The sequence below is a fragment of the Corvus brachyrhynchos genome, unplaced genomic scaffold, assembly GCF_000691975.1.
Source record: "Corvus brachyrhynchos isolate BGI_N302 unplaced genomic scaffold, ASM69197v1 scaffold370, whole genome shotgun sequence".
In the NCBI taxonomy this organism is placed as follows: Eukaryota; Metazoa; Chordata; class Aves; order Passeriformes; family Corvidae; genus Corvus; species Corvus brachyrhynchos.
In genome coordinates, this window is record NW_008235977.1 from 1,902,553 (window position 1) to 1,920,865 (window position 18,313).

An 18,313-nucleotide genomic window follows, 5' to 3' on the forward strand; every position below is an offset into this window, starting at 1 on the left:
ATCTCTGAAACATCTATCAAGAACTGGTTCATATGTATTTCTTTTCACGGGCCTCGTTGATTGACATGCGTGTTGCAGTTTCCCCACTGTAACAGATTTCAGAGTCCTTTGTGGGTGTGGCTTTCTCCTGTCCGGAGCTGGAGTTCGGTGTGGGCCGCTCCGGGCCTCGGTGGAAAGGCCTCCCAGTGAAGTTCTGGTGTTCTGAACAGTTCCAGAAGAAGAGAAGAAGAAGAGGAAGAAGCCAAAGTCCCAGGGCTCCGTACTTTAGCTAATGAACGAGAAACTAGCTAAAAAACAAAAGGAATGTAACTCTTTTCCCTGCTGCAGAAGCGGAGCAGCCGGGCAGGAGAAGCCAGCGAGCTTATCTGTGTTTTGAACACAGCGCCAAAGGAATTCCACCGGCGCTCCCCCCTCTCCCTTAGCTAGCTTTAAAGGCACAGAGAAGCACAGGATTCATGTCTGGGCATAGAACAGACGATAGAGAATACAGTATCATACAGTCACCCCAGGACAGGGATTAAAAGGTACCATCTTCACCCCGTGATTCACAAGAACAAGTGAAGAAACACATTTGTAGATCAAGAGACGGAGACTCCAGAAAGAAATGCTGCTCACTTCACCATCTTTATATAAGTTCTTCCAGAGATAAACTGAAGCCTTCTCTTTATGAACACATCATGTGACAAGGATTCGCCCTCTGTCTTTCAGGTTCAGCTGCAGTTACTGCTAGGAAATTGCAGACTGTTTCAAGGTTGAATTGATGCAGCTTTAATTGTTATCTGCTGGATCCTATTGCATTACTATCAGCAAGTTTGAAAAGGTCTTGCTACCAGATCAGCTTCTCAGAGAGTGCGTGCTTATTTCTGGTAATCAAATGACCCATCAGTCTTCTCTTCATTTAGCTGACATGGGCAGGACTCCCTGAGATTTCACAAATGGATAAAATAGCTAGGGGAGGAAAATAAATGGCGTATGATGATAAGAGCATACGATGTGAAGCAAATAAGATGATATTTATGAAACATGTCCCACTGCAGAGACAGAAACATTGAGAAAATACAAGACCACCTTTAGGTCCTTTCCCAAGCCCTTGAAGTCCTCCATGTGGAACGGTGCCTGGTGCGCATGATGGTGGTGCCAGTGTGGATCTTGACCAAACACCGCATTGCAGTTTTCCATGATTGCCTTTGAAGCAAAGACCGTAAAATAGGAAGGTATTAATACAAACTTACAGCTTGCATGAGACACTGGGAATGCTGCTTCTTGGAATTAGTACTTAGGATATTAATCCACATGTTCTGTTAAGAAAAATAGAAGAACTGTCCAGTGTGTGAAAATATTTAAATGCTTTTTTCGCCTCTAACAGTATCAACTTCCCATATACATCTGTATCCAGTGTTGATTTAAGCTCTAATTTTGGGGCCATTTTTGTGCAAATTTCCATTACATGCATTATGGATGCACAGAGTCTGCTTGCACAAAAAGAGCTGTAGTGTTGTAATCCTCTAAATTGAAGGATTTGTAAGGTAGCAGAGGAAGGACTAAGAATAGCTCTAGAAAAATAGTGATTGAAGGTTGCTACTACCAGAACCATTCATCCAGCCTGCAGCCCACTCTCTGTGTGCTCTGCAGCTGTGCCAGAAAATATGTTGTATGAAGAGTTTGGGCAGTTGAGGCCTGTTTCGTGTTTTTTGGCTCAGCTTCAGAGTGAATCAGGAGGTGTGCACATGCTCTCTGGCAAAATACCCTTCCCAGAAGTGCTGGGGGAGGGCATGTAACCCAGTAATTATGTATGGACAGACTTCACTGCACACATGCCAGTCCAAGGGACAGAGAAGAAACACAGGATTTGGTCTTCCATTGGTACTGGAAGAATCTCAGGTGTCTTACCTGGTCAGGAAGACTGGGTATACTGCATTCTCCTCCTGAGTACAGGTCAAAACTTTGTCTAGCCTTGTTGGATGAGGTAATACTGAATCTCATGTCCCCAGGAGCTGTGTATGTGATGGGTGCATTCTCTAGCCTGTGTCATGTAGAGAGGCAGAATGGCTGGATTAAATTCTGTCCTTAGAAGCCAATTCTGTGGCAGTCATTCACCTTTCAGGATCAGGACCTCCGAATGGACTTTGTACAGTTTTCAGGTGTCATTTGTCTTTTTGCCATATCTTAAAATTTATTTGCTGCATTCCTCTGTTTTCCTTGTATTTCCTTCTACTAGCTTTCCTTTAGTGTCCTTTTAGCTTTTTCCAGTAATTATTAGCTCTGATCCCACTGCCGTAACATTTTTTTATTTGAAAAAAATGCAATTCGGCTGATGATACCTGGAAGCAAGCCAGTAAAGGCTAAAGAATGAGTGGAAACAAAGTCTGCCCAAGTTTCCTCATTTGGAAATGAAATGCCTGACTAGGATCTCATCAGTTTGATTTTTTTTTTTTTTTTTTTTTTTTTAAATAGAAGCTGGGTTTTGACTGTGGGGTGATACTGGTGAGGATGTCCATATAACACAAGCCTCTCAGCCTCTCAAGCTGTTTTTCCTTGGCATATGGGGTTAATGGCACACCATTTGATACTGTTACCCTGTAGAATCATAGGGCTATTTAGGCTGGAAAAGACCTTTACAATTATTAAGTGCAACCATTAACCCAGCACTGCCAAGCCCACCACTAAGCCGTGTCCCTATGCACCACTTCCACGTATCTTCTAAATACCCTCAGGGATGGTGACTCAACCATTTCCCTGGGCAGAGGGTGTCAGTGTCTGACAACTCTTTTGGTGAAGAAATTTTTCCTAATATCCAATCTAAACCTCCCCTGGGGCAGCTTGAGGGCATTTCCTCTTGTCCTAATCCTTGTTAGTTGGGAGAAGAGACTGACTGGTACCTGACTACAACTTCTTTTCAGGCAGTTGAAGAGAGCAGGAAGGCCCCCCCAGCCTCCTTTTCTCCAGGATAAACTCCCTCAGTCACTCCTCATCGGATTTGTGCTCCAGACCCTTCACCAGCTCCAATGCCCTTCTTGGGACATGCTCCAGCCTCTCAATGCCCTTCTGTAGTGAGGGGCCCAGAACTGAACAAAGGATTTGAGCCTCACCAATGCTGAGTGTTTAAATAAATTCATGCTGCCTTCACTCATATCGGGTGTTTTGTCTTCATCTGTCACCCTAAGAAAACAAAAAATGTGTTGCACAAAACTGGAAGGAGGAAAAAGCCTTTCTATTGGTTTTTTTTCTGTGTGGTTTTGTGGTGTAAATAGTATGGCAGAGCAGCACTGTTGAAATTAGGAGTTACTTGCTAATTAGTTAAATATACCCTAAACTCAGTTCAAGTCCCTAAGTATGCATATGTTTGGTGTGGAGCTGTTAGGGAGTGGAAGGGTGAGTGTGTTGGGAAGACAGGCCAGGGAACTGCCAGGCTTCTCCCTTGCTCCACATCAACCCCCATCACAGGGTTGAGGCAAACTGTTGGATGGATGTATTTGCCTCAGACAGGGGAGTAGAGCACTAGAAGCAAACACTGTTAATAGCATTAACTTTGTATTTTATTCTGGTACTGTGTTTGTACGTACTATACAAAATAAGAGGCTCCATGTTTTTAGGAAATCCCAAAGGTATCAGGAAATTTGATGCACATGTAGCTCAAGGAAGCTTTGTTAGCTGAAAGCCTTTTTTTTGTTGAGTGGGAGTCTTCAGTGTTTCTAAGTCTTGTGAATTTTCTACCTTTTTACATGTATATCAGTAGGGAAAATGGACGCGCTTCAAAGTACTGTAACAGCTAATTCATCTCAGAGAAAGTCACCTTTGTCTCTTACTGCTTTGTTTTCAGTGAAATGCAGATTGGCTTTCAGGTTGATGGTAATACCACAGACACATTGCAAATAGGAGATTATATAATAAAGACTATGAGAGTGTGTTATTAGATAAACTTAAAGCTTTGGTTTAGAAGGAATTCTGAATCAAACTGTGTAAGCATTACAATGAAGTGCAGGTAAATGTGAGATTTAACTCAGGGTTAAGCTTTAGAAACATTTAACTTGGATTAAGAATTGAGTGATTTTAAAGGTTAAGAGAAAAAGTGTAACTTTGGTTAATGAACTGTTTAATCATTGTGTCAGAGTTTCCTTTCCTTTCTTCTGGAATCATCCTAGTTTGTCAGGTTTCTTGTTTGGAGAAATTCAGGACCAGTGTCTAAGATTTGACAGAATAATTCATTTTTGGATAATTCATTAGTCTGATAAAAAGGGTATGCTGCAGGATTTGGCAGTTGACTTAATTTATTCTTGAAATTAGTACGTTGGGAGATAACAGACTAATGAATATATTCAGTGTAATTGTAAAGATAAACTAAAACCATGATGAACTTTGAACTTCTGTGTGAGAAAATACACTTGTATTGAAATCAGGGAAGGTGACCCCTCTCTTTTAAAACTCCCACTAAAACTGGTTTTTCTGCACAGTTGTTCCTAATGGAGATTCTGAATCTGGGATTAATGATTTTTGACACAGCTTAACTAAATATAGGTCTTTTTGGGCCTGAAAACTGCAGAAAAAAAAAATCTGTGTGTTGTTTCTTTTTTTGTGTGTGGGGTTTTTTTTTTTTTTTTTGTAGGTACATTTAACTGTATGCTCCTGATTGCAGTCTGTAGTAAATTCATGAGAGTTTCACAGTAACAAGATCAGACAGTGAATCAATCCAAGATGTTCTTGTGTTGGGTTTGGCTTTTGCTGCTGCCAGTGATGTGGCTTCTAATCCATCAGAAAAGATGAGCTCTGCTTCTTTATCGCTTAGATACCAGATAATTGTTTCTGTCAGGATCTCTCGATATTCTGTGTGCTTCCCATCATTGAATGAAAGTCTATATTAACTCTCACTGCATGTTATGTTAATTTTTATTTGATGTTGGGTTTTGATTTGTAGATGTCTGAAATTGTGGCATGGCTCTGATTTCTCAGTTTTTTTACTTCAGTATTTGTTGAGGCTAATGGATAACGGTAGCCTTGCAAGTGCCACTTCAGAGCCTATACAACATAAAGTGAATTAGAGCTTGACCTAGAACAATACCCTTTGTCCTGAGGAAAGGATTTAAAATCATAGAATGGTTTGGATTAGAAGGGACCTTAAAAGGGACCCCGTTGCCATTGGCCACTAGACCAGGTTGCTCAGAGCTGCTCCTACCTGGCTGTAAATACATCCAGGAATGGAATTCACAGCCTCCCTGGGCAACTTGTTCCAGTGCTGCACCACCCTCCCAGTAAGGAATTTCTTCCATGTAGCTAAGCTAAATCTGTCCTGCTTTGGCTTAAGGCCACTGCCCTTGTCTGGTCACTACACAGCCCTGTGAAAAGTCCCTCTCCAGCTCTCTTGCGGGCCCCCCTTTAGGGACTGGAAGGTTTCCCCAGAGCCTTCTCTTCTCCAGAGTGAAGAGCCCCAGCTCTCTCAGCTTGTCTTTATACTTGTTTATGGAGCTGAGAATACTCTATCTGAATTCAGATTTTCTGATTGATTTTGTCTACCACTTTCTACTTTCTTTCCAGTCCAAATTTTAGGTTTAGTGATATACATCATAATTTGGCCACCCACTGACCAATCTAATTTTCTTCCTATATGTGGATGATTCCTGAATCATTTCCCATTGAAGTTTTGTTCTCTGTTCCAAGCAGTGAAATTTTAAGTCCACTCATCCTTTTAATGGAAGTCTGTGCATACTTTTATTCTTTCACTGCTGGTGTAAACCCTTCACTGTGCCACACAGATCCTGCCCTGCTGCAGTGCATGGGGCAGGTTCACCATAAATAAGCCCAGTTTCCTTGTTTGCTAGTATGAGGTGTTTCTTTTGTGGAGTACTGTTTGTATAGTGCTTATAGTAGCATGAGTGCTTCTTGGTGTAAGATTGTATTCCTCTAATACTGGATAAGCTTTTAAGAGTTATTGTTAATCCTTAAACAAAGATGAAGCTACAGAATTAAACATTTTAAAATGTATGCCTGCATCCTTTTTGGGAGCGAGTTTCATCCTGCCTAACCTCAAGAATTACTTCTTCAAGTCATTCTTAACCTGGATTGTCCTGTGATTCTGTTAAGGATGCAGAAAAATAAGCTTTCCACAAATAAAATTTAAAATAGGCAACAGAAGCTGGGTTTTGTAATATCTCTGACTAGCCTAGCACTTCTGTCTCCGGGGTGGCTTTATTTGTGAATCTTCACACATCCACTTCTATGTAAAACTGGGCTGCACAACTGGCATTTAGTATTGCATGGCTGATGTATTAAATAAGGAAACAGTATTTCAGGCTCTCATGTATAATAATATTTTTTTAAACGGAGAAAAGACAAGAAAATAAGAGGATAGGTCCTAAGTCTGGAGAAACAGAAGGGTAGAAGGCAGGAGGGAGAAAGAAGATATTAATGGATTCTACAAGTGATAACTTCTAGGGTTTTTATGAAAACAAACATTGTTTTTCAGCTAAGATGCTCTTGGCCTTATGTAAGCTTTCTGAACACTAGGGGAGCTGCTGAACAGCTCAAGGTTTAAAAAGGCCTGGAACAGTGGTAAAGTTTCCACAGTGCTAAGCTGGCCTTTCATCTGCGTCTTTAACTGTCAGGTGAGAGCAGGATAGAGCCAGTCGTCAGGCACACATAGGGCTCTGCTCTGGCAGAGCTGTGGAGAAAAGACGGCAAGTCCTACCCTGGATCAATATAACTAAGTTTCCATTGCCTTGTAGAGAGCCCAGATTTCTAAAATGCAGGCTCTAGCAAATTGGACATTATTTTGAGATTTTGCTGTGCTGTTCACCTGCCAGATGGTTTTTATTTTGATATTCATTTAGCTGTTTCATTCTTTTTTGTTTATATTCTTCATGGCAGGAATTGTTTCTCACTCTGTCTAGTGAGTAGAGAATAGAGCACCTTGTTCAATTCCTGCTTGGGGATATTTCTTAATACTTTAACATATGAACAGTCCCTGAGCAAGAGGGTATTTTTTTTCCCCAAGTCCATTAAAGTTGGATAGGCCAGTCTAGATCAAGTGTAGCCTTACATGAAGAAATCCAAGTAGGAAGCTTCTCAAAGATAATGCTTAAGGATGTCCAGTCAAAAATGATTTTGTTTGATAAGAGATTTTTTTTTGTAGTGCAGACTGTTCCTACCCAAGCATCCAAAACATCCAGGGCATCCAGGTTTTCACTTCTATCTGCTGGAGAACATGGTTGGGTTTTTCTAAATTTAAAAATTCCTACTATATTTTTTTTTCTTAGAGTTCGCTCCCACTGCCCAGATGGCTGCCGTCATACCTCTTTTATCATAAGGAATGTCAAAGTAAGGGATCTTTTCCATGGTTTTTGTGGGTCTAGGCTAAGTGAGGCTTGTGTGAAACCCCACACTTCTGTAATGTTTGTGCCACTTGCAGGATGGGTGTAGGACAGCAAATTCTTCCTGGGAAGTGGTCACTGGTCACAGCCCTAAGCCTGGCTGGGTTCAGCATTTGGACAACACTCTTAGGTACATGGTGGGATTCTTGGTGATGGTGCTGGGCAGGGCCAGGAGTTGGACTCGATGATCTGGATGGGTCTCTTCCAATCCAGCATATTCTATGAAATTTTGGCATAGCTTTGACATCAGAATAGAAATTAAAACTTGAGGCTTGGATTCTTTCCTGCATTTTTAACACAGCGACAGCAAGTGAAGCTTGAGACATGCAAAGAGCAAAGTCCACCACGACAGTTCCATGTAAAGAAGTAAGTTTACCTTTGCAATCACGGAAAAGTTAAAAGATTATGCTACTAAAAAGCCAAAACCCCTCTGCACTTCTGAAAGATTGATGAATTTAACCAATGCTGAAAACGTATCATCCACTTGTGTAGTGTATAATGTGTATTATCTGCATTTTTTGTCCCTTCTAGTCTGAACAGTTTAGGATGTCACAAGTGAGGTTTCTGTGTCAGTGGTTTGAGAGTGCAGGTATATTGTAGAAAGAATGTGAATGAAGAGCAGGGGTCATTTCTCAAACAAAACCTGACAGCTTCTTTGTGACCCCCATTGTTTGTGGACTTCATGCTGAGCAGTTCTAGTTATGAATTCTGACATGCAGTAAACTATGGTGGATCCAGGCACTACAAAAAGATCATTTTCACAGAGCTAAAGGTGACGTACCAGGTGCTATCATGTAGTAACTGGCACAGCTCCTTGAAAAATCAGTTAAGCTGATCTTGGTTTCTGCCAGCCTCAGGTATACTCTTAAAATGTAGTTAAGAAGTGTTCTTACAAATTAATATATATGATAATATTTTTCAAGGTGAATGGGAAGTTACTGCATGTTATACATACTTAATCTACTTATCACTCTTAAAGGTTCCAGTTTTCTCCATTGGTAATTTATTAGTAATTGTGAATATCACACAAGTGATATACATCTAATTTTAAATTATGAATCTTAGTGGGTTGATATATGTGATGTTGGTGAATGTAATATTTTTTCTTTGTAGGTTTGTATTTTTAATATATGAAGGAAAACAATCAGAATCATAGTAATAGTGTTTCATGTCCTTAGAGGACTTAGTAAAGTAACAGTAAAAGATGCACAAAGAGAAAATACTACAGAAAATGAAGGGGATGAGTTATAAAATGTAGCATATTAAATAAAATAGTACTATGGACATAAAGGATTGTTACTATATTGCAGTAGTATTAGCCTGTACTGTTGTTATCAGTTTGTCTCTCTTGTCAGCAGGGTTCTTCAGTTTCACTTTTTGAATTGGAACATTTTATTTAGACAACTCTCATTCCAGCATATTTTTTTACTTGCATGGAAACATATTACTGTTTTACTGTATCATATTTTTCTCCAACAATACATCTACAAGGGATGTCTGTAATTGTGAGGATCTGTTTTCTTCCATAATGATGATCTGTCCATCTGTTTCCATTGTTCCATGGCATTGCCATTGTTATAAATACCAGTGAATGCAGATTCTGCAATGACTCACTGATAGTACATGTTTAATCTTTAAGTATCTCTGGAATATTACAGTGTTGCAGGCTTCATAAATACATCAGATAGATATTGCAATGTCTTCTCATGGAGGTCATCCTCAAAATAATTTTTAGCATGTGGTAAAAGCTGAAGTGAGTTCTACAGAAATGAAGAGTGATAGCGAGAGTTTTATTATCATTTCCACTACACCAGTAAAACTTCCTGAAAAATAACATTAGAAGAGTTAAGTAGCAGCTATCAAAAGTATTTATGTATGTCACTCACTGAAAATGGTTTTCCATTTAATCCTAGAAAAAAATAGAAATGATATATCAAATTTGATGAGTGTACTGGTAATTTAGTGTGAAGGCAAATCCCTCTTCAAAAGGGAGAAACGATTTGTTCTCCACAATTGTATTTAGGAATCTAAAGCTTGGGATAAATGACATAAAGTTATATGAACAATTCTCCTGAGCACTATTAAATATTTTTGGAAGCTTAATTCTAACAAATTGGCTGTTACAAGCTTCTTGCTTCATCCTGGCACTAGTGAGTTTAATATATATATATATAATATCTAGGAGTTTGTACCTGTGTCCAACTCAATTTGAACACATGCCATGAGTTTTTTTCTAAGTGCTGCATAAGGACTGTATAATTAAACATCATAAGTACATTAGTAAACATAGATCCATGTAATGTTGGTAGATGAACTTTGTAAGAGGAAGGGCTCTATTGGAAATAGAGAACATCTTAATTTTTTATTTAGTTGAGCTTTTGGGTTTGATATTAAAAAAATAAAAAATTACAACTTCAGCCCTGGTAATTTCCATTTGTATATGTGTCTGTATGAATATGTGTATGTGTATACACACACGCTTTCCATTTTACAACAGCAACTGAAAATCCCAAATCCAGACACAGTAGAATGGAGCTTCATGGCAGCTCCCATTGCCTTGGTTACAGGGGCTAAGTTTTTTAGGACTATTGAATCAATGTTTAATATTTAAATAGAAAATACGTGAATATTTTCATAACAGTTACGCTCACATTGTTATGATGTATCAGAGCACACTGTAGCTAATAATTCATTGCCAGTTCCCTAATGCTGAGCTTATGAATGATTTGCTCTCCACAGCAGCAAAAGCAGTGCAAGTTAAGGGCAGCGTTGAGTAAGGGTGGCTTTGTGCTCATTGCATTGCATAGCCGTGCTCAAAACAGCTTCAGTGTCACGCTGTTGTTTTTCCTGTGCTCAGGAAATACCTTGTAGAAGTGTGAGTATGACGAGGAGAGAGTGAAGGATGCTGGAGCCAAGCATTCTCTCCTGAATGCTCTGGTGCCGCGCAGTTCAGCAGCCCAGGCTGGGGGAAGGGAAAGCCTCTGGCAGCCCCAGGGCGCAGGGCACAGAAGGAGGGAGAAGTGAGGGCTCATACAGTGAAGTAGTGGGCTCTGAAAGGAATTAGCAAAACATCTCATGAGGAAAGCTTCTTGGAAGGAAATGTGGATATATCTTTTTATGGAGTTTAAACACCCTTGGGATTTACTATCCATGCCATGTCCTGTCTGAAACCTCCTGAAATCTGTGGCTTTGTGAAAGCAGCTTCAATCTTTTATTTGTTGGTTGGTTTACTGCTCACAACTTATATCCTTATGCTGGAAGTTTGTATAAGTTTTTTAAAAAATGCATAATGCCACTTCATTTTATCGTGTATTCTACTAACCTGTTGTGAATACAAATTTTCTTGTGTATTTGGTATTATTTCAGTGTCTTAGTATGACCTGAGAAACATTTCTATGTGGAATTCATTCCAGTTAAAGAGACCATACATCCACTGCAATCCAGCATGACTTAACTGGCTAGTGTGAGCATAAACAGCTTTTATTGAACTGTGGAAATGGTGTTTTGTTCTAGATTTGATAGCCTGTGCAACATTTTGGTCTTAGCTGTACAGTGATGTAAAAAAAGTAATTTATTTTAGCTCTTTGAAGGTAGGTTTTCAGACAGCTTGCCATTGCAATAATACATAGAGATGCAAGCAACATGGTACACAGTAAATAAGGTACTGTAATCCTTATTCTAAAATGTTTATCAAAAAATGACTAATGAAGGTGTTACCATACTATGTTTGTGTTCTGTTCAAAAGCAATACAAGTATGTACTGACCCAATAACGGGTGATACTGTAATTGACCTTAAGAAAAGATCAACCCTGTTGAAAACATTTGATGGAAGTTCTGATTTCCAATTCCAATCTGTGATGAATTAAGGAATTGTTAGTGTTTTAATGCCTTCCTCTTTCTCCTGCCCTCTTCAAATACATTTAGGAAACTAATGCTTCCATAAAGTTAGATTCATTACTGAGGAAAGGACTAAGACAAAAGAAAAGCCCAACACTTGAGATAAGAGCAAAATGACTGCTGTATATAGTGCTTCTCTCCTACCACCCAGAGATGCCTTGATGCAGGATAAAATTAAATTACTGTTGATTTTTTTCTTGATTACGTTCATTTGTTCTCTTAGATTATAGTGGGTGAGTTCATTACATTATGCATTTACCAAAAGTAGAAAGGAGTCTTCTTAAATCACAGCTACAATATATCAGTATTTTGTGATACATTTTGTGGCAATTCACAATGAGTATTTTGAGAAGGTAATAAAAATTTTTTTCTTTCTAAGTAGCAGTTTATCTGAGGTCAAATCAATTAATTTACTCCTTGAGAATACTGTGTCTGCATAATTTTCTGATTTTTAAAAATTAAATAAGGTGTTACAGTGATTTCACTAATAAAAATGATTTCAGACTTTCTGAAGGGTTGTCACACAGCTGCATACAGAGTTGTCACAACAGAGTTGCATTAAGGTTTTTTGTTTGTTTGTTGGTTTTGGTTTCTGATTTTAAGTTTGATGTTAAATCTAATTGCCGACCAAGTTGGGTTTTGTTAGCAGGCTGGACTGGGAGAACCACAGAAATGTGCTGAAGAAGCTCAGAATGATGGTAACGAATGAATGTGGCAGAGGCAGGCTGTAATGTGAAGAAAAGGTACAAACTTAAAAAATTATAGCATGGTATTACTGTATCCTGCAGCCATAGGGAGGAGAGGAGAGAGATCCAGCAGGCAGGAATTGTGCAGCAAGATTGGTTTATTTAATTATTTTACAAACTCTTTTCTAGACTTTTTTCTTCATAGTCTAATTGGACAAAGGATCAGCCACCCCCTGGGTGGATTGGCTAGAATCCTAAACATCCATTGTCAAAATATTTTTCTACTGTACCATAAACATAGTTCTACAAGGTTGCAGGTGTTCATAGTTTATAGAATTTCTGCTAATCTCTTCGTGAGAGAGAAAAGTATCCCACGGGCTCAGAAAAAAGCAAGAAAATTCTCGCTAGCAGCAATATTGTATCCACAGCATGGGGATGTGAAGTTTCATTTAAAACAGTTCTGCTATTTAAAGCTGTTTCACCTTGGTAGCGAAATGTTATTTTAATTTGCCCTTTGGCATGTTTAGTTGGACTGTAAGCCTCTGTTAAGAGTTCAGGTGTGGAAGAGCAGAGCAGTCCCTGAAAGCAGGGATCAGCTGTGAGGCAGCAGCACTGAGGTCCTCTGCGGGTCCTTGGGTCCCTTTCTCAGATGGGTGGCAGAGGTGGCAGGGGGTGGCTTTGATGGAGGGGTAAAGGAAAGCAGAAGGGTGCTCAGCCCTCTTCTGGGGAGTTGGCTGAAAGCTGTGCCAGGGCCCTGAGAGAGCATGGGGAATTATAAGAGAGAACTGAGTTGTGAGCTGTAAATCCTGCCTGCAGAGGCACATGGCAGCACAAAGGAGCACATGGCGGCACACAGAGGCTTGTCTCCACCGGACCCTGGGGGGAGGAGGTGTCACAGGGCAGACCCCTATGGAGAGGAGCCCGCCGGGAGCTGACGGACGGGTGAACAGAGAGTGTCCACCCCATAGAAGGACATTGAGAAAATGTGTTGCTGATGTGGCAACACGGGATAGGTCACGCCATATAAGGAAATACTGTGCCTTGGAAAAGGGTATAAAACCAGCTCATTCCTTTGAATAAACGATTCCGATTCCCTGCCGGTCTGGGTCCGTGATTCCGTCGCCAACAAGAGAGCAGTGCTGAGAAGGGTTCTCCATCCCACGTCTGTGGTGACAGAAAATCTGCCAGAGAGTGGAGAAGAGGAAAGCAAAGACAGGCTGGCTGGGAGAGTCAGAGATGGCTGATACTCCCCATAGTGTTTGTTTTTTGGCATATATTGTACTGCCCTTTTTTATTTGTGTTACTCCAAAAATATGGATCCGGTGACAATGAAAGACATTGCGTATGAGGCAATACAGTGCACTTCAGATATTAACTACTGCATTAATAAATCAGTGCAGCTATTGTTGGGGAAAACCTGATAAATACTTTGACACAAAAGTAGAGAATGTTAGCCACTTACTGTGGGGAATTTGGCAGTCTTTCCAAATTAGGCAATTTGGACTAGTCTTCCATTATTTTTGGCCGACTTTGCTGGCACTGTACTGGTTTATCAGAAACATCACAAATAATTTTCTGAGAATTCTTTTGGAGACAGAAGATGGGATACTTTTCTTTGTATGGGAGGAGATCATATATATAAGAGACTGACCTATGATAAAGTAAGTTTTCCTTTTACTTACTTCACTGTGTTCAGATGATCTCTTTTGGGGGCTGGAAGGTTTGAGTGATTGGCCTCAAACTTACATATTCCCTTTGCACTGCATCAAAGGGCCTTTGGAACACGCACTTGATCACTGCAATAAATTTTGGTAATTGGAGGCATGGAAAAATGATGTTCCTAAAAAGTGAATAAAGAGAGTTGAGACTGTTATCTTTAGGAGAAGAAGGAAATAAAAAGAATGCTGAAAGCATGCCAGATTGTGAGTGTGTTTAGTGTCTGTAGCTGTAAACTCTAAAATTCATAAATGCAGTGTGAGATCAAGAGTTTGGGCAAAATACTCATGTGGTCAGGGTAATACCAGGTCCTTGACCAACAGAAGCTGGACTGTCTGCCCCTTAAGTTTAAGCTTTCCTCAGAAGAAGGACAAGAAAGATTATTGTTTGGTGAGAAAACTATTGTAAAAAGAGCAGGTTTCTCCTGATAAATAAATGGGGTTTTATCAAAAACACCACAATATTTGAGAGCAGTCCAGTTTAAGTATTTAATTTAAAAAGAACTTTGGCATTGTTGTTATCTTAGTGAGTCATTGCTGAAATAAACTTCAGTCTCTCTAATCAAATGCTTAGTTTCAAACTATTATGCTTCCACATCCTGCAGGGCACAGACTAATATTTTCCATGAGTCAAAAGAGAATGGTGACAGTACGGGCAGGCAGCAAAATTTGTGGTTTTTTGCAAACTACACCTTTACAATCAAAACATGCTCATTTTCTTCTGTTATGTTTCTGGTTTGCAGGTGTGGGATTAGATCAAGTGAAATCCACTAAGATTTCTGAGGATAAAAACTTCAGGGAAACAGAAAAAGGGGTAGTAAAAAGCATAAAGGAAAAGTTTTAATGAAGAGATCTCTTTAGTTATGATGTGCAAGAGGGCTTCTCCCTTTTTCCTTTGATTTTTAGGACATGACTTATCTTCTGACACAGCTGGTTCTTACCATGCGGGCCATGGTAAACAAAACATGTTGGTCATGTTTTCCAGGTTGGCATATTTGCTTCTTTTTGTTTATTTTGTTCTCTCTTGTTTTGGAGAACATGTCACCTTGTTGTGTTTAATAACTGAAGTAAGTTGCTTGTGCATATAGCTTTAAAAAGTCATACTCGGAGTCTAGTGATTTTTTTCTTTTTTTTTGTTCCCTGACATGTTTCCTTTGTTAGACAATGAGTCACAAGCTGTTTCATCCTATTAATAGCTTATTAATTTTTAATTTCAAAGTCTACTTTTGTAAATGTACTGGATTGAGTAAATCATTAGGAGTTCTCTGCTTCTCTAAATCGCTAATTATGCATTTCAAGGCAGTTCTATCAGTTTAATTCATTGGTTACACACAAATTGTATGAATTAACAAACAACATGCTAATAAAATCCTCTGTTTATTGAGGGGTGACAGTTTTTCTCTCAACTAAAACAGGCTCTGGAAAACTGTTCCTGGCAGTGTAGCTTGTTCGTAATGTTTTGTCATTTGGTTTTTCAAATCCTAGTTCCTAGTGGTATGTATTAAAAATAAGTAATTGGAAACAAGATCAACAGTATGAATTCTGACAATATTCTTCAGTCTTTTTTCATAAATATTTTGAAAGTAATTTAAAATACTCACGTAGTTCATGGCAATACAGTGCTAACATTTCTTAGGTACCAACTTGAGAAGGTGTCAGTGATACTGCGAAGGAGAATTGAGGAGAGCTTTATATAGAAATTCTCAGTTGAATGTATCAGGAAGGTTTAAACCATTTTCTTAGCGTATCATACTTCAAAAGGTGTTTCAGGGATGGTTAAGATGATGGTGACAAATTCTGATAAGGAACCTTGAAGCAAATGGAGGAGGAAGAGCCCCAAATCTAGAAGTAATGAACAATATGCTTTAAAGTAACAGTTATTTCTGTGTTTTTCCTACTGATTTCACAGAATAACATTAGGATCAGAGATTTAGTCCTGGAATTCTCCTCATTTAGGAAATTTTATTGTGTGTATTCAGATTCCTCTGACCAGTTCATGCCTCTTCACTCTGCCTTTCCTACTCCCTAGTAAATCCTGCCCTATGTGAACTAAAACACAACTGTGATTATGTGAGGTTGATGTTAGATGTAAAATAGATCTTGTATTTCCAGTATCTCACCTACTTCTAGCTTCATCTTTAGCAAAAAGAATGGCATGTTATGAAATGCAGAGTGTCTACACTGTGGTTTTGACTAATTGGAAATCATAATGCTTAAAAAACCCCCACCAACCAACCAAACCACAAAAAAACCCCCAAAGAACCAACGCCCCAAAAAAGCTCCAAAAACACCCACAGAGCAACTGTTTAATGCCCATGAGAGAGTTGATTGTGTTAAGCTGAATATTCCACTGTCAGTCTATTAATAATGGAAGAGTTTAGTCATAACTGAACTCCAACTGTGGATTAATAATGGAATCATTATGAATTCTAGGTAAGAAGAAATAACCACCTTAGCTATGGCTCTCATGTGCTATGAGGTGAGACTTAGTGGTGCTTATAAGAAATGACATCTTCACATTGAAAATTTGAAGTGGGTAAAATCATATTTGCTACATGAAATGTATTTCTGAGCTTGTTTCGTTTGGTGTCTAAAACAAAGCGAGATCTCAATTTTTTTAGAGCTTTTTGTCATGAGAATGGTCTTTTATTTGAAAGACCTCAGTTACATTGCATTTTAGGCTTTACCCTGGTGCTGAATAAGCCTTCCAATCTGCTGCTGATCCCAAGCAGTCCAGTGTGTCAGAGAGGGTCCTGTTAACTTCAGTAGGTGTTGAACTTGCCTTTACCTGGTCAGCAGATGTTTGTGTGTGTGCTTGAGTTGAGCCACTAAATGCTTGGGGGAAATATCCTCTGGCTGCAGTTGGAACTTTAGGAATGATGTTTCACTGGCCACACTGTTTCTGGATAATGCTAAATTGCATTTTACTGTGTGCTCCACCAAATATAACTGGAAGACATATTTGTGCCTTAGCACAGAAAAGTTTCCTCTTTCTGTATGTAGATTGTTAAGACAGCTATAAAAGCTCATGCTATATTTGGACCTGTTTGGTTATTGCTCACTAAATATAGACAATATCCAAAATTATACTTTTTAGCATTAAGGAGTCATGTATTTTTCACTAGTTATGTTTCTGGTCTCATATGCTTAAATCACTTTATTTCTGTTGCCTGGGTGTGTGACACCGTGTGACACCCTCTGCAGCATTCTGTAATCTCCAGGAATTTCAGTGCCTGTTATATCATGCATTCGTGATTAAATCCTCCCAGTAGCCTGTAGGTAGCAGAAGGTACTGTCCTGGTGGCTTAAATTTCCAGTAGGCTTGCCTAATAAAAAAATAAACACAAACAAACCAACAATGAGCCCCATCATACATTTCTTAGTATATCCATCATAGTTGGATGCTGGTTCAGATGTGGTGCCCATGGCATACTCTTTTCCAAGGATGTGGTTAGGGCATAAAACCCCAGTGTCCTTCAGCCACTGGGGCCTGGAGACACCCTGCATTCTCTGTGCACACAAGAGAAGAAGTGGGACTCCTAGAAGAGTGAAGTGTAAGAATTGCAGGATCTGATGAGCTTGGAAAGGCTGGTGGCATGACGTGGGAACTGTTCAATTTTCTGACTCTCATGGAAGTTCCCCGATGGATCTGTGGCAGTATTTTCTGATCTTTTAATTACCACATCTCTCCCCCTGCAGAGCAGTCTGTCCAAACCACCAAGTGTGCTATTAACACTTCTCAGCAGCCCATCGATTTGCGTTTGTGTAGCTGCTGCTCCCTGCACCCGATGGTCAGAGCTGAACTCCAGCAGATCAGCACCAGCTTCCCCCTGCCTTGATGGCCAGCGCTCTGGGAGAGATGAAGACATTTCCAGACTGAGTACATCCCATCTTAACATACCCAGGCACATGCAGCTTCTGGCTGCTCCTGGATATAGTTCAGGACCTGAGAGGTTTGCAACATCACTAAAGCTCATAGCAAAGCAAATTTTAATATTTCATCTTGTGCGATTGTGCAACCCTTCAGTTTTGAAACTGCTTATTGTTGTGTGTGCCAGTCCTTTGTCATTATTCTAAAATAAGTATTTGCCAGTTTGCATTGAAGTTTGGAGTGTTTTCCTAGGGTTTTTCTCTTGCGCCAGAAGTATCAGTTGGCATATCTTAACCCTTAAATGCCACAAGCGTGCTCTACCACTCTAGGTGTACCTTTGCTTGGTCTTCTATTACCATTTCCTTCAGGAGCTGTAGTTCTGAAGTAAAGTATTAAGGAAGACACACCGTTACAGTGATGATCCAAATTTATACTGCCAATCCATTGCAGTACAGATGGGGGTTGATAACCCAGCACTTTTGGTGGTAATGATCTAGAAAATGCCAAGAAGCAAAGTAATAGGTTTAAGAAGTTATTTTCATGAAAAGCTGTTGGTGTGAGCATATGTCATGTGTATCTGCTCAGAGTTGGTCACGACTTCTGGTCAGCTGCAGTGGGAATCACTTTTACCTCTCTGTTAGGTTGGATACAGCTGTAAAGCAATTTTTTTCTTTACTTATAAGAAATACTAGGAAGTAAGTTTGACAATAGCATGTTCTATAATTGAAGCTCTTTTTTTGTTTTAGACAAGATGCAGCATCTGATAGGATGTCAGCAGCACT

The 18,313-nt window shown here is 39.5% G+C and overlaps 1 protein-coding gene across 2 annotated transcripts in view; it reads left to right on the forward strand.

Moving 5' to 3' along the window:
* The window catches only part of HECW2 (HECT, C2 and WW domain containing E3 ubiquitin protein ligase 2), a 178,033-nt gene that overhangs the window by 35,266 nt on the left and 124,454 nt on the right, over positions 1 to 18,313 (forward strand). Inside the window, exon 1 of one of the 2 annotated variants that reach the window (XM_017728581.1) lies at positions 13,107 to 13,606. The exons of the other annotated variant lie outside the window; for it this stretch is intronic. The gene's annotated coding sequence lies outside the window, so the exon portion shown is untranslated. Of the gene's footprint in view, positions 1 to 13,106; positions 13,607 to 18,313 lie in introns of those variants that run through there. 2 annotated transcript variants of the gene reach the window in all.